The sequence below is a fragment of the Mugil cephalus genome, chromosome 12, assembly GCF_022458985.1.
Source record: "Mugil cephalus isolate CIBA_MC_2020 chromosome 12, CIBA_Mcephalus_1.1, whole genome shotgun sequence".
Lineage (NCBI taxonomy): Eukaryota > Metazoa > Chordata > Actinopteri > Mugiliformes > Mugilidae > Mugil > Mugil cephalus.
Genome location: NC_061781.1, coordinates 13,437,570 through 13,452,930, shown reverse-complemented (window position 1 = coordinate 13,452,930; position 15,361 = coordinate 13,437,570). Strand labels below are relative to the sequence as shown.

Here is a 15,361-nt window from a genome sequence, read left to right as displayed (position 1 = left end):
TAACAACATTATGTCGCCAGACACCGCAGTTCTCTGGAGGCACAAGGGAGACCTACGTGATATTAGGAAGGTGGTCTGATCGGCGTATTAGTTGACCACTATTTCATTTTAATGGGCGCAAAAGAGAAATGGCATTGAAATGAAATCTGATGTGAATACAATAAGCTCCACGGGGTGCAGTGCGGGATTGTTATGGATGCATTTGTTTTTTTACAACCTAATGAACTGATAAGTGAGTGCACAGTACAGTAATTTGGGGATGCCTCTTGTTGCTGTGGTGGCTGCCGTAAAGGTTACAGACGTGTTGACTGCCGCGTGCGTGCGTGTGTGCGCGTGCACCGGCAGGCTGCAGACCGAAGTTGGCTTTTAGTGAAGAAGAAGAAGCCCTGGGCTGACGTCACTTGGCTGTAGTTGCCTGGAGTGAAGCGGAGGAGAGTCTCTCTCTGTTCTTCAATGTGCGACCAGAGACCAACACGTTCAGTCACACTCTCAATTACTGACCGGGCTCTCCATGAATCTCTCAAAACCAGCGCAAGAAAAAGGAAAAAAAAAACCCAACAACCCCCCCCTTCCAAAAAAAAAAAAGCAAACTAGGAAGTAAACGAACACGCCTCGCACTTTAAAGGATTTTCATCGATAAGGTGAGTTGTTGCTGTGTGTTTTTTCTCTCCCCCCTCTCGCTCGGTGCTCACTAACGTTTCATTTCACAGGTTTCTGTCACCGGGGCTAACCGCTGAGCTAACGTAGCATCTCTTTCGTGTTGTCTTTCCACCCGTCGCACTGAAAAACCGCTGCCCGACGCGAATAAGACAAGACAAGTTAGAAGTGTTTGGCTGCGAACGTGGTTGCCGGGCTTTAAACTTTGTTCACGACACAACTGTTGTCACGTTGGAATTGTAACTTGGAGACGCGAAGAAGAACAAGAACAAGAGTTGCCTCTTTACGGACTTTCCGCAACTAGTTACCGTGACACCGGTGATGTTCACCACCTCCGTGTCCAGGTAAGGCAGCTCTTCAGCCGGCTACGTGTGGAGCTCTTTGCTTTCTCTGAGTTAAAGAGGCGTATCGGCTTTTTGTTGTGGCTTTAACATTTAACGAAACACCCCAAACAGTACAGGTGGGCTTTCTTAACCGTCACATTTACCCTCCTCTAAATGAATTATTAGTGTTAAAGCCGAGCTGCTGCTGCTGCTGCTGCTGGCTAGTTTCCTCTCCCTTCCTCTGTCTTCTCTTTTTGATGCTTCCTCTTAAAAGAAAAGCGCAGCTAATGCAGCAGCTGCGGTCTGGACTGAAATTTACCCTTTGAGATTATGACAATACCCTCCATTTTTTTTCTTGTTGCGTGTGTGTGTGCTTTCATATTAACAACAAGGCATTCGCCATCTTGGGTTATTTAAAATTAGCGCTGCCCATTTAAGCGATGCCTATCAATCTAATACACTTTTGATTCAACTTTTGAGGAGAGAACATCTGAAGGACTCTCGTTTTCGTGGAGTTGAAAGTGAAAGCAGTAGCCTACTTAAACCATGCCAGAGTGTAATGGGTTTTGGGAGTCCGTGGAGATGTCTGCTTGTGAGATTTGAGAAGTGATTGTGTATGTTGGAGAAACTGCAGTTTTAATACGTTTAATCCCTAGAAATTCATTAGTTCTTTTTTTTTATCCTTATATAGTGGCTGCTATAATCTGGATATCACAGGATGCACAGACCAGGCCTAACTCCCAAAGCAGAAGTCTTGACTCGTTATTTATTTGGTTTTTAAGTTATTTCACGCCTTCACTTTTGAGAAGCGGTAGCGGAGACGGACAAGAATGGATGATGAATGTGAGGGGACGGTGCACAAAAAAGCAAAAAGTCAAAGGGCACGGGCTGGACTTGGGTTACGGGGGTGCCCCTAAATCAGGGCATTTAAACATTGCCTTGATTTGTTCCCCCTGTGCCTATTTAACTTGATCTTTGGGCGAAGAAAATGAACAAAGCTTTACCTCGCTGCCTGTTAATACATAACTTACAAGCCACAGAAGCCCACACTTGAGAAATCCTAAGAATCTGTCTCTTTTTCCACAGTTTAACTTGTCACAGCATAGGTTTAAGCATAGGTTTTACTAACAACATGAACAACGTATCAGTGGTATCCAGCTGTAACAGCAGCCACAGCAATAACGGTGAACCAGCATGCACAGTCCTGCATTCAATAATTAAGGCATCATTAATTTAATGTTTACGTCTCTCTTTCTTCCCGTGGCATGTCAAATTATTTATTATTCAGAGCCTTATCTACGTAAATGAACACATATTAGGGCCTTCAGCATTAACTACACTTTTCACAAGTGGTGCACATCGACTCGTGAAAGCATCGCAGTCTGCAGAGCTTATTTTGATGGCGTAAATTTGTCATGCGCCATTTAGTTTGTTTTGGCAGGCGTCTTTTGTTTCCTGCACGGTGCAGCTGATCTGTCTTTACATATGCAATTGATAGTGATGAGCGAGCATGTGACCTTAGCGCACACAGTCTCAGCGAAATGGCAGCAAACATTAGCTCCGCTAAAGTTCATCATTTAAATGGCTTCAGTAGCCAAGGCAGCGAGATAAATCAGATCACAGCCTTGATGTGTTATGCATGCATCCAGTAACTGCCAATGAATCAAAACACAGGTAGAAGGTCAGTAAATTTGCCTCATATTTATTCAATGCACATGTCCTTGAGAACCTGTGCAGACAGAACACTGTAAGCTTCTAACACACGCCTTTAACACTGAGAAAGCCAAGAGTCAGCAACTTGGCATTTGAATTTTAAAAACATCGAGTTCTTCCGAGCTCCAAAGTCAAATGTATTGTAGGTCCTGCTCGCTAAAATTCTTTAAAGCTGCATTTTTAACACACTAGCTGTCAAATTCAATTAATTTGCAACTCAATTAATTTCATTATAAAATACGTATTATTTAAATTTAAAGATATTCTTTAGAGCCTGTTTTTTTAACAGCTTATTTGTCGTCCAATGTGAGAACTTCTCTCACAAAACATACTTGTGTAGACTTTGACTTAGGCTTGGTTTATACTCCTGCAAAGAGTCAACCCAGAGCCTACGCCATTGGGACTTTACAGGTGAAAGCATTTTTGCCTGGGTGCCTGTGTACTTCTCACAGAGGGGAGTTACTGAGCAGTTCATGTTGGAGCTGTTTAATGCTTACTTTACCAAAGTTACCCAGCATAACTGTACCTTCCGGCGTAGAAGTGACACACAAGCACGAATCTGGCTTTAGGATCTGCTTAGGTCTATTTTGGAGGATTATAGTCAGTATAATATTTCCTGTAAACTTCTTTATACATATATAGATCATCAGTTAAGATTTTGTGCATGAAGTCAATGCATGCAGTAGTACAGACAAGGTGGTCTTTATAATCCTTCCTATAATCCTATAATCTATTTCTTTTCCAAGACTATTAAACTATGCTATGTGTAAAAAGAAAAAAAAAATGTCACAATGCTCATCTTTTTAAATTGGTTCTACAACAAACAACATTTCTGTAGGCCTTCTCCTTGGTACAGAATATATGACAACACCCTTTCATTCTCATTTTCATGGTCTTTGGAAAGAGCCAGTGGGGGGAAAAAAAGGTCCGCTATTTACTGCGTTTCACCCATTTTCACCCTGTCTCCCCTATTCTTACCCTTTCCACAAGTTTCCACTCATTAATCAAAGATGCTGGACCCCCGCTGAGGGCCCGAGCTGCAGGTTCATCAATTTGGCAGACGGATTTCTGTAAGGAACAGTGCGGCGGCTCTTAACACAGGAGCATAAATAAATCTATGGTCTTTATATGCAAGCCCTGAAGGTTAATGCTGTATAATTCAATGTACCCCCTTTGTCTGCTGTGATTGATGTTTTTAAACATGTAAGGCCTGACGGGAGTCCCTTTTTGTAGGTCAGTGTTGACACTTTATGATTGGGTGAGCTTGGGGGGAGCGGCACAAGGGAGGAGGATTATTAGGAATATGTCAGGGAGATTACTCTTTTTCACTCATCTTCCTGGTCTATTTTCTCTCTGCCTGGAGATGCTTGTCGCAGTGCTTTATGTGAACCATTGATGCGTCAGAGATTGAAGTGTGCCTGCTGTGTTAATGGGGCTGATGTTTAAAATGCAGGTGGCCCGGTATGTTTGTTTGGATGTTTAGTATTTATATGCGTCCTTTGCTGCGGAAATTGTAGGCCGGCTCAGAATGATTGAGTTGACTTCCATATTCATAATTCTTAGTCAGATTGTTGTAGCAATACAGATTAATATCTTCAGTCCGGTTGCTGTTATAGACCATTGCACTCTCGCACAAAGACTGTGGCTCAGCAGCCCCCTTTTTCTTTTTTATTGATCCTCATGCATTTAAAATCTGGTCACTGCTGCCACAAACACTTCCCACTTTAGCTGCGCTAGGCATGCTGCAGCAGACACATTTTTAAAAGTAAGATTTTGTACTTATAATTGTCTGGTCTGATGGGAACTAAAGCGAGTCTCTAAAAATGGCAGTGGCCAAAATGCAAAGCTAGTTAAACGTGACTAAATTGTCTCTTTCACTAAAACACATGCAACACAACTGTAAACAAAACTGCTCGTGCTTTGATGCGACTCAGCTCGGTGGTCGAGTGGTTCAAGTTCAGCTATAGCAGATTATATAGAAATAACTTACTTAACAACAGACTTGCGTACTTAAGCAGTTTGAGGAATCATTTTGCTGCACCTGTAATTTCACTGGTTTAATGCATGGGTTTTTGCAGTTGGGCCCTGTTGTCTGAGGCAAACACCACCTCTACTGAAAAAAAAAAACACACAAGCGAAAATCATAAAACATCTCCAGATGCTCCATTTCGCCTAGAAAAAAAGGACGCCGTGATTTGGATTCTAGCATGGAAGGTGTAATTTATATGCCGGGTACCACAGGAATACTATAAAAAAGAATAATGTCCAAAACATTGATTGCCAGCCACTCCTGCAATGTGTGTGCATCAAACAAAACACCAAGGACACTACCGATGTCGGCAGCGAGGTCAGAAGTCGGCTTCAGCGTTGGGAGTCTTTAGTGACGAGGAGATGTGGGTTTCTTTGAGCGGCTGATGAGGTCAACCAATTAAGTTATTAAGATTCTGCAGACCCAGCCACAGCAAAACAATGTTCACTCTGAAGGCCAAGGAGACTACATAGATACCGTATCCAGTAGCATCATTACACAGACACAGGAGGAATTACAGTCAACAAAAAGGAAAGTGTGTATATATAAGTATGTATAAAATATATAATAGTGTATGAAAGCAGTGTACAAACTATAAATACAAAACGTGTTGTAGCCCTGTGGTAATTTAAAGCGTTTATGCGAGAGCTCTTTATTTAAAATGGGAGATTGACCCTGTTTTTATTCTTGGTATTGACAGTTTCCTTCTCTTTTATGGTAGTATTCATGCGACATAATGACACAGATGGTCACAGCTACAGCTTTGAGAACGCGGAGGCACAAAATGTGGCCGATGAGAGACTCTCTAGATTTAAAGCTGACTTATATGAGAAAATGTGGCGGATAAAAGTGGAATATCGGATAATTAAGGCCAGAGACATTTACTTTTCAACTTCTTTTTGACAGTTTAAAGTGTGCCATCGTAACATAAACTGATCTCCATGTGGGGACTTTTATACCCCTCAGAGTAGATATTTGGTTATAGATAGATGTATAACCCACTACGTTTATCCCCTAAATGAATAGCTTTGAATGAATATTTAAAAAATCACATTTTAATATAACAACAAAAGTTCACTCATGTGTGATATTTTTGTCTTAAATAGAAGTGAATTTAGATTTTAATGTAAAAATAACATTAAAAAGCCAGCTCTAAGAAAATATTATCTTTTCAGTCACAAACAAAACCTAAAATGAATAAAAGTAAATCAAAACGTTTATTTATTTTTATTTATTTTTTTTACCATGGATATACAAAGCAGCCTGGTGCAGCCAGACTCTATTCTTATCATAATTTGAGTAACACGCCGTTTGGGTTTCATTATGGAGCTTGTTTCATCCTGCGCGCGTAGCTAGATAGTTTAGTCAGAACAACAAGTGGTGTAATCTTCTTGACAAGTGATTTAATTGCTGTTAACTTTTCCTCCTTTGAAGTTATTTTGCTGTCAGTGTCTTTTACAACAGACGCGATAGCCCAGTCAAACATCTCACTTCACTGACTCCAGCTATTTTGTTGTAAACATCTTCGAGTCATTGGCATGCATCGCTACGTTGCTGTTACTTCTTCTGCCCGTCACTGCATAAAGCACGGCCAAACAATTTGATTGACCCGGCTGATCTTTGCATAAGGAATTCCAGGCTGCACACATAGTGCTGTTAGGCTAATCTAACACACAAGTATCCTTGGGTACGGGGGGGTTGTGTGCGGAGACTTATAGTAATATAAACAATGATCACTACCCCACACTCCAACTAAGGGGTTTTTTGTAATTAGACTTCAAAATGAGTTTGGTTTTCTGTAGTATTATCAGTAATTAAGTTCTATATAGGACTGCCCATGTAGTTGTACTCTGAGAACATCTTATACCAAATGTTTCTGAGTGATGCATTAAGACCTGAAAGGATCCAAGTGATTCAGAGCTGACTCAAGGACCGAAGCTGGTCTAGCCCCTCATTTCCTTTACATTCCACACAAAATGAACCCAGATGGTAATGCATAAATAGTATATAATGTATGCGGTTGCTTGTCAGAAGTGTTTGCAGTTCCTAATGTATGTGGAGTTTAACGTTGCTCGAGCAGCTTTGCAAGCGGATGAACGGGATGCTTTCCTGTGTGCTAAAACTAATGACGGTTCCTTTATTTCATTGTTAATCATATTGAATCACTGCAATGTATATAACCACAAATTGCTCTTGTGATACAGTAGACCGTAATCCAAATTCCCTGAAGTGTTTTTGTCACGTCCCTTTGCCTCGTGTCACTCGTTCGAGCAGAAGTTTGATTTTCGGCTGATATTAAAACGGATACCTCATTTCCTCTGGGTCTATATTACCATTTTTATTTCATTTTCACAGAGCTGTCAGAAAGGAACAGAGCCGAATGAGTAAATCGATAAAATGCAGCAATAAATGACTGTTGTCGTCTCGCATTTCAGGTGGAGAGAGGTGATGTCACAGAGCTGAGGAGAGTCTCATGCGGTAAGTGTTTAGTTGCATCAGCTGCTCATTGTCCATTTCTGCCTCTTTGAAGTGCTTTGTTTGATTCAGCGCAGGAGAAGGGCGACATTTAGCCCTGTTCGCTGTGGAAAAAAGTAATTGATGAATACAAATGCGGCACTGCGCGGAACACCTCATTTTAAAGTAATATTTAGGTATAGGATTAGGATTTTCCAATTAGGTTGAGAATTTAACCAAGTCCTCATTTATGAAATTAGTTTGTGCTGCATTACCCTTTGCTCTCATTTTGTGTGTATCTAATTAATTCCCATCTTTCTTAGAATTAAAGTGTTAAGGCTTCAGAGCATATTTAAATCTCTTGGGGGAGAAGTGAAAACTTTTTTGACTATGGGGTATTTTAAGATAAATTACTGTGAACCAAAGAGGGGTAATTGGTGGAGTTGGAGCTGTTGTTTGACTTTGTTTTAAAATGAATTTGGTCTACTTCACATATAGTGACAAATGTTACTTAGCTGCTATTAAAAAGTGAGATAGTTGCCTCAAGATGTAGAAGGTGGATGTATTGACACCAGCCTGACGTGCTCTGTAAAGAAGTACATGCGTGTTTTTTCTTTTACTGCAATGCTCGATGGCAAATCATCAGCGTTAATTCTGTGAAATCTCATTTCATAGCAGTGAATATATGAGGAACGTACTGTCAAACTCAATCAACAGCTTCAAACCTGAAACAGTCAAAATTTCAAATTAATATGCGTTGCAAGTAATATATATACGGAGCCATTTCCTCTGAGCAGTTTCTGAGTGCAACTGCTCACTTACCTTTTACGCGAAGACTCCTGAAAGCGTGTGGTGAAATTCATGACATGCATGCGGCCACCTCCCGATCTGGAGGAAATGGCTCTGACTCTTTATGCGTCTGACCCTGGAAAGACACGGGTCATCTGCGGCGCTGCAGACGAGCCGAGTTGAAATGGCAGTGGCAAAAAGAGCTTCACTGCGGGAATCCCATCATCATGTAAAGTTGAGCACTCTCCCTTTCATCTGTGCATGTCGTGCGAGCCCTCAAGGATTTATTATAGCAGTTATCAATAACCTTCATTGTACCTGCAGGGCCCAACAGTAAGTTTCATGAATTATTACCAGGGTGTAAATGGTTGCCAGACATTGACACAATGGTAGCTGTACAATAGGTCGGTGAATTATGAATGAATGGATGGTTTGAAATATGATGAAATATATTTTGCACAGTGTTATTCATTCCGTTTATTCTTTTTCCATGTTGTTCAGTACGTATACGCTGTACACGTGTGTACTTTGGCTCTGGCAGATCAAGTCTGATCAGTGTATTGAGGTCAGGCTTTTTATTTATAGTGCTGCTTTGGTGTGATGTATGTGTTATGTTGTATATCTAAGCACGTTATTTATTGCAGTTGCATTTAAAGGAGGCTCACATGCGGTTTTGAAGCTTGGTGGACACTGCATTTTACAAATGTATTAAATGTGTTAAAAGGAGAGAGGTTGAACCATGCAAATGATTGTTTTTCATCACATTTTCTAATATGCGGTACCTTCAGGTAGTGGCGTAACTTCATAGAGCAGGCTGCAATTTCTGACTTTGCCAGAAGGCCGAGCAGAAGATTGTGACTGTGTGAAATGTGACTTGGTAGTAAAAATCAGAACGCACCTTTCTACCCGTTCTCCACTTTTTCTCTCCCCAAAGGGAGATGAAAATTGTAGGAAGAAAAGGGGAAACAATTAAAAGAATGTTAAACCTTAGATTAATATGAATGATTCAACTGTAAAATTTATGAAAATACACTAACACTAATGTTTCTCAGAAAATTCCAGGTAATATACTTTAGTTTTCCACTGTTTTGGCTGGAGTTTATTAATCATTTTCTTAAATAGCTGGTGATAGACTCCCCCATGTTCAACCTAGCTGAAGTTTCAGTTCATCCACACTAGAACATGGACCAGCTGCATTCCAGTGACCTGTGGGGTTTAGGTCATTCCAACGCTTAATTTTCTTCTAGCAAAAGAAAAATCCTTGAACACATGACTGGTGTGCTTTAGCTCCTTAATCTGCTGAAAGATCCACTTCTGTCTCTTGGATAATTCTTTGGCTGATTTCCTTAAGAGTGCCTCCAAAATTCCTCTGCGCACTTCAATCACCTAAACCATTGTTAGAAACACAGATTCACCTGAATGGAACACACGTCTAAAAGCAGCTGGTGTTTTGTACACGGTCCTTTACAAATTAAATCCAAGCGGTCTTAGTCTTTGAACCTATGAATGGGCTTAGCTGTATCGCTCTCTGTCTGTCTTTGAAATGAGTTGTGTACGGTAATTGCTGTTGACCTCTGAAGCGATCTATGGTACCATGTCTCGCCCTCTTTCCTTGATATGGTTCACAATTATGGGGTCCAGTCAGGTGCCAGTCATTACATGTGTAAGTGCCTTCTATGTACGTGTGTGTGTGTGTGTGTGTGTGTGTATATATATATGTATATAATGTGGAGAATTCAAACAACTTCCTCTGAGGAGTTTGCTTTCTTGATTTTAACTATCCATTGCAGAGTGTCTCATAATGAATATAAAGATGTGAAGTTTGTTGCACTGCTGCTCACACAGATGCGCTTAGAAGATAAACCACTGTGATGCCTTAATAATGGATGTTTCACTAAGTCAGATAATGAGAATTTGTGTTTTAGAAGAAAGTTTATTATGAAATAATTAACACAACGTCTTCATTGGACAAAACTCATTTTCATTCTTGATCAGTACACTGCATCATTGACCATGAAGTACAAGTAGAAGTGAGGCTCTATGTCATCCTAGTTTAACTACTTGCTATATATATCTGTTCTACTTAGTAGAGTTTTAGAATTTGCGTTTCACTCGGAGATAGATCTCAAAACACTAAAATATTATCACTGCTAGTAAAATGCTTGCTCCTTCCTGAGCTGCATAAATGCCACTTAGCTGAATGAGAGGGTTTTTTTGGCACCCTCCAGGGCCTGCACAGAGAGGATCTGTCGTGTCAGCGCTCAGACAGGTTTAGAGGTGATGTCAAGGTGAATGCAGAGTCGTAGAATGGTGGGAAATCATTGATATTCTAACTCGGAGGCTGCAAATGGCTCGGTGGCAGATGGAGTCTTTGTCAGGGAAGAGAAATGGCAGCTAGGGAGCATCAACGCCATTTTCCCTCTCAGCTCTGCTGGCGGGCGGTGACCTTCTGCCGCTGACGGAGATCCCCTAGCACACAATTCGTTATCTCGCTGCCGTTGTTTACTATGGTAGTGCAAAATGACTTTATCTTTCTAGAAATTGTATTTGCAGTCGTTGTGGTTGTGCATAATTAGAAAGCAAACTGTTGGTAGTGAGCAAGCGAGCGCTCTTAAAGAAAACATAAACCAGATTAAGATTGACGCAAATGAAACCAATGAACCAGCAGGGTATTAGTGCTGCAGCTGATTCGAGTGAGACACACCTGTTCTTAAAACAACGCTACTAATGGGAGAGATTCATCAGGAGTATAGATATGTTTCGTTGCATCAATTGAACAAATGGTTTCATTAACATCGTTTGACTCAAAATAAATAATTTGGCGGAAGGTGGAAATGTTTCTAATGATTGTTATGCAAATTGCATTAATTTGGTAATGGCACTTCTCATTACACAGATAACACAGACCCACAGAGTAAAAACTGCGATAGGCGCTCTTTGTTCTTGACTGTAAACAAATCAGAATAAAATATTGTCTGAACCTGGGGGAAAATGAGGAAAACGAGCAAACGATGCAAAAAGCAAATGACATTGAGACACCAGTTTAATATGTATGTATTTCAGCTTGATGGTTGATTTCATTAGCAGGTCTCATTGTTATGCATTGACTGTTCTCCTGCAGTAAAGATGAATATTATATTCATGTAGTCTGAATATTCAGGAGGAAATGTTAAGATTTGAGTGGCATACTTGAGGGAAAAAAGCTTTGTCTCCCTACTGGAGATTCTGATTATTTATTAAAACGATGTTCCTACACATCACACTCATCTTAATTCATTCCAAGCTCAACGCAAATATTTTTTCACATCATGTATAGGAAATAAGGAATTCAGCCACTTAAATTTCCATTCAATTAATAAACAGATTTTTTTATTGCTGATCTGTCAGTCAGGTCAGTGGCATTTCTTTCAAAGTGGGAGAGAAATAAACCTGTTTACGTCAGCTGTGCCGCTCTTTCCATAAACAGAATCTTCCACATTTGAATCCCCGTGGTTCTAAAATACTATTTCTGACGTGCTCACCAAACAGCAGATCCTGTTCACTTGAGAAAGTTGTGACATTATGGAGGAGGATGCAGAGCCGATGCCATTTTCAGGCCCGGGCTCCTAGCAGCTTTTCAGGCTGCAGTGCCTGTCGAGCTTCACTAACATGAGCCGTGTGAGAAGTGTTTGATTGGTGAAGGAGTCTGTGAATTTGCAGGCTCTTATTTTTCACACACTCGGTTAACATCTGCTCTGCTGTGACAATATTAGCGAAGACAGATGTGGCTCTTTATTGGGCTTTCAGCTGGTAAAAGAAAGTTCATGCATGAGAATATGACACTGACCTATGTCAGACTCATGTCTTGGAGAATACTAAGAAACCCATATGCAGCAGGCAGATGAGTTGGATGCTTTTGGTTTGACTTTGCTTATTATATGTTGCAGAACACACGGCAGTAAAGTGATTGAATTTGATCTTCCTAACCTTAACCATCCACTTGTCTTGGGTGTCATCCAAAACATTAGGCTGCATAAGGACTGCAGTATAAACTATGACTGTTTCCCAGCTTTGGTTAAGGATGCAGTTCTACCTACTTTTTTTTTTTTAATACAACAATGGCAGCAAACATTAAAATTATATTTACGACTGCAACACGTTTGCATCCAGAATTTGCTGGTATACACCGACATCTGTTTCCGATCTATGTAATCTTTCCCGTGAGCCTAGCGCACGGCAGATGTTGACTTTAGTAATGAGGTACAAAATAAGGTTCTCTTCCTCTGTAGACTCTGTGCATTAGCGCTCTCATGTCAGCTGAACCTTTTTGCACGTCTTTGCAGTGAAGTGTTTCTGCTTTGCTGTTCTTTCCTTCACAGGTGTGCGGTTTTGTCTGAGGGTTTGAGTGGTCTTCTGGTATTTGTCTTGACATTTGCTGTTCCCCTTAACTGACAGTGAAAATTGCAATCTGAAGCACCTTCCCCTGCTTTGTGAGCTTTAATTAAGTTAAGTTCTAATACATCATCAGTTCCTGCGAGAACGCCGTGATTGCTTCCACTATGGAATTTTATCATTTGACATTTAATAATAATAATAATAATAATAATTTTATATTCCGATTAAAGGTGATACTTGAACTTACCTACAAATCTTTACAAACCAGTTTGTGTTTGATCGGTTTAATCTTGCAAGTACACCACCCAAACTTTTGCACATGCCACAATTATTTCAATTATTTAAAATAAGGCGTCACAGTGCATTAATATTTGAAGCAAGGCTCATTCGAATGTTTACTTGCTGCAGGGTTTATTTTTTACCTAACTTTTCAATAACTCGAGTACATCTCTTAGAAATGGATGGATGGCTGTGCTTTTTCTTCGTCAGCTCTTTGAACGTCTGTCTAGTTCTTTTTTTAGTTATTTTTTGAGCTTTTGTGTCTTTTTTGTGATAGACTTCAGTGGAGAGAGAAACATACGAGAGCACCTGTGGACCTCTTTCTCATAATTGATAGGCTGTTAACACAGCTTCAATTAAGACACATTGTGTTAGTTGAACAGTAATTGTTGTATAAGTTGCTAAAGATACATGCGGTGGTACAAAGTGAGGGCAGAAAGAGAAGAGACGGATGTTTCAAGTTAGCTGAGATCATTGTTTTTGTGTTTATTTTTCTGGTTTAGCACACATCCATGTTTACAATTCTATATTTGGGCTGAGTGACTCTAGGTTTCGAAAGATTTTAATAAGTTGAGACATAATTTTATTCTTTTTAAACTCTCAGATGATTCAAATATCCATTGTCTGTCAGTCAGTCATATCCACTGTGTGTGTCAGTGCTTACCCAGATATATGTAAATGATATGGATGCCCAAGAAAAAGACAAAGATCTAGTAAAGTATTACTCTGCAGGCATTAACAGGTGTACATGTGGTTTGTTGTATATGAGTATATGTATGTCTGTCATTGGCTGCCTTCTGAGTTCTGTCTAGAGTCAGGTGCTGATTTTGCAGTTCACATTTGTTACCGCTATTGACTAAACGTACACTTCATTAATTTGGATGAGTACTATATCTACTCCAGATGTCCAGTATCACAAATCTGGATGTGATTGTGAAGCAATAGTGACAGCAGTTAACCACAAGCATGTTCGGTGCGCTTCCCTGCTATGTTGATGCTATATTCCAAATTGAATCTGAAACGAAGCACAGTCAGTCTCTCCATGTGTGTAGCTACAACATTTGCATAGTAATAGTTCACAGCTACTAAATGTCCACCTATTAGCATGGACGCTAGTGTTCGTATCATTGTCAGTGTTAACATGTCTGAAACAGTCTGAGATGGGTGGCAGGTGATAGAAATATTAATTTAGCATGTGAGAAGAAGCTCTTTTTGTGACGGGGGCTCAGAGGCAGATGGGAAATGAGTTATTTTCCCTGTGCATTCATCAAAATAAAAATAGTCTGATGAGTATCCCAAGTGACTCATACATCTATTGAAGCCACAGCTGCACATATCATGCTCTTAGTATTAACTCTCCAATGAATTTCAGGTGTTTTGAGCACTATTATAATGAGTTCTCTTTTTTTTTCCTTCTTCTTCCTCATCTCAAAGCCATTGTCGTGTGTTTCATCCCGTGAAATTTGCATATTTAAAATAAGGAAATATCATATTTAATTGTATAACCTCTCCCAGTTGCTCTCCTAAAATGACCATATGAAACCCAGTCACATCCTGGTGCCAAGAACAAAGAACTCTGGTTGACGTAACCGTTATATATTTTCCTTCAACACTTCAGTCTCCGATAACCTTTGATTTAATGGCTAACAGAAGCAGAATGTCAACAGGGACTGTCTGTGCTCCAAAGTGTTGTTCAGTCTGTGGCTCTTATGCAGCCTCTGCACAGATAACGGTGTTTTACTTTGACAGGCACATGCAGAATTAGCAGAGCGTTAAGGAATGAAGTACATGTGTCAATGTAGGTACGCTGCTGAATGTAGATCATAGTCATATTTTGGATTTAGCAATTCTTGAAATGTAAAAGTTGACTTTATCACAGAAGTATGTATGTTTGGCAATTACAATACCCCAGTTTATCTGTTTTACTGTTTGGGAAAAACAAAATGGGTGATGACTTTTGAATGAGCTCAATTACATTAAACATTCTTCCTTTTGCTTCATTTCCAGAGTTAAAACCACTGTCGTTAGTCTGGCTTTTTGATCTGTGTAACAATTAAAAAACTTGTTATTGGACCAGTGATAAAAGAAATGTACCCGATGCAAAATGCAAACGCTGGTTCTCTAAAGAAATTCTGCTTAAATTGCTAACCTTGACCAATTTAGAATTTAAACTAAAGCTGACGGTCTTTAACCATAAAAACTGAAATGCTGCCATTAAAACCTCCACCAGTCCTAACTAGTTACAGTGGGTTTCAATTCCACTTTGAGGGTTCTGATGTAATGAAAAACATGTGTGCGTGCATGCGTGTGCACCACAGTGTGGTCAAGCTTTATACTGATTAGAAATTCAAAATATTTAAATATGGTTACATTCAGTATCAATTGTGCATGCCTGAATATTCTTTTAAGCAAAGATGAAAAATGGAGACTAGAATAACCTCAGTATTCATAATTTTGCACAAAATAGCTGTAATTAATCAAAGTGTTTCACTCAGAGCGAAGTTATTTACAGGAAATTGTCCCAGACATTAATTATTAATCTTGTACTATTGGTTGTGGTTTCACTGGTCCTTGTGTTTTTTAAAATCAATATTTAACTTTTTATGTAAAAAACAATGCTCTTGCATTTTTAACAATAACATACAGATCTACACGATTCTATCTAGTCCACTGTATCGGCTCCAGAGTGAATTCTTTTTCCCAGATTGTTCTGATAATGGACTGAGTTCACCAAGCACACGGA

At 39.8% G+C, this 15,361-nt stretch overlaps 1 protein-coding gene across 9 annotated transcripts in view; it reads left to right on the top strand.

Moving 5' to 3' along the window:
* Window positions 1-355: 355 nt before the first annotated feature.
* LOC125017676 (bromodomain adjacent to zinc finger domain protein 2B) overlaps window positions 356-15,361 on the top strand; it is a 41,988-nt gene continuing 26,982 nt past the window's right edge. For 5 of the 9 annotated variants that reach the window (XM_047601091.1, XM_047601089.1, XM_047601088.1 and 2 more), the window contains exons 1-2: window positions 359-641; window positions 7,158-7,200. The gene's annotated coding sequence lies outside the window, so the exon portion shown is untranslated. Of the gene's footprint in view, window positions 642-710; window positions 1,002-7,157; window positions 7,201-15,361 lie in introns of all 9 variants that reach the window. The other 4 variants (XM_047601085.1, XM_047601086.1, XM_047601092.1 and 1 more) reach the window with 4 other exon arrangements.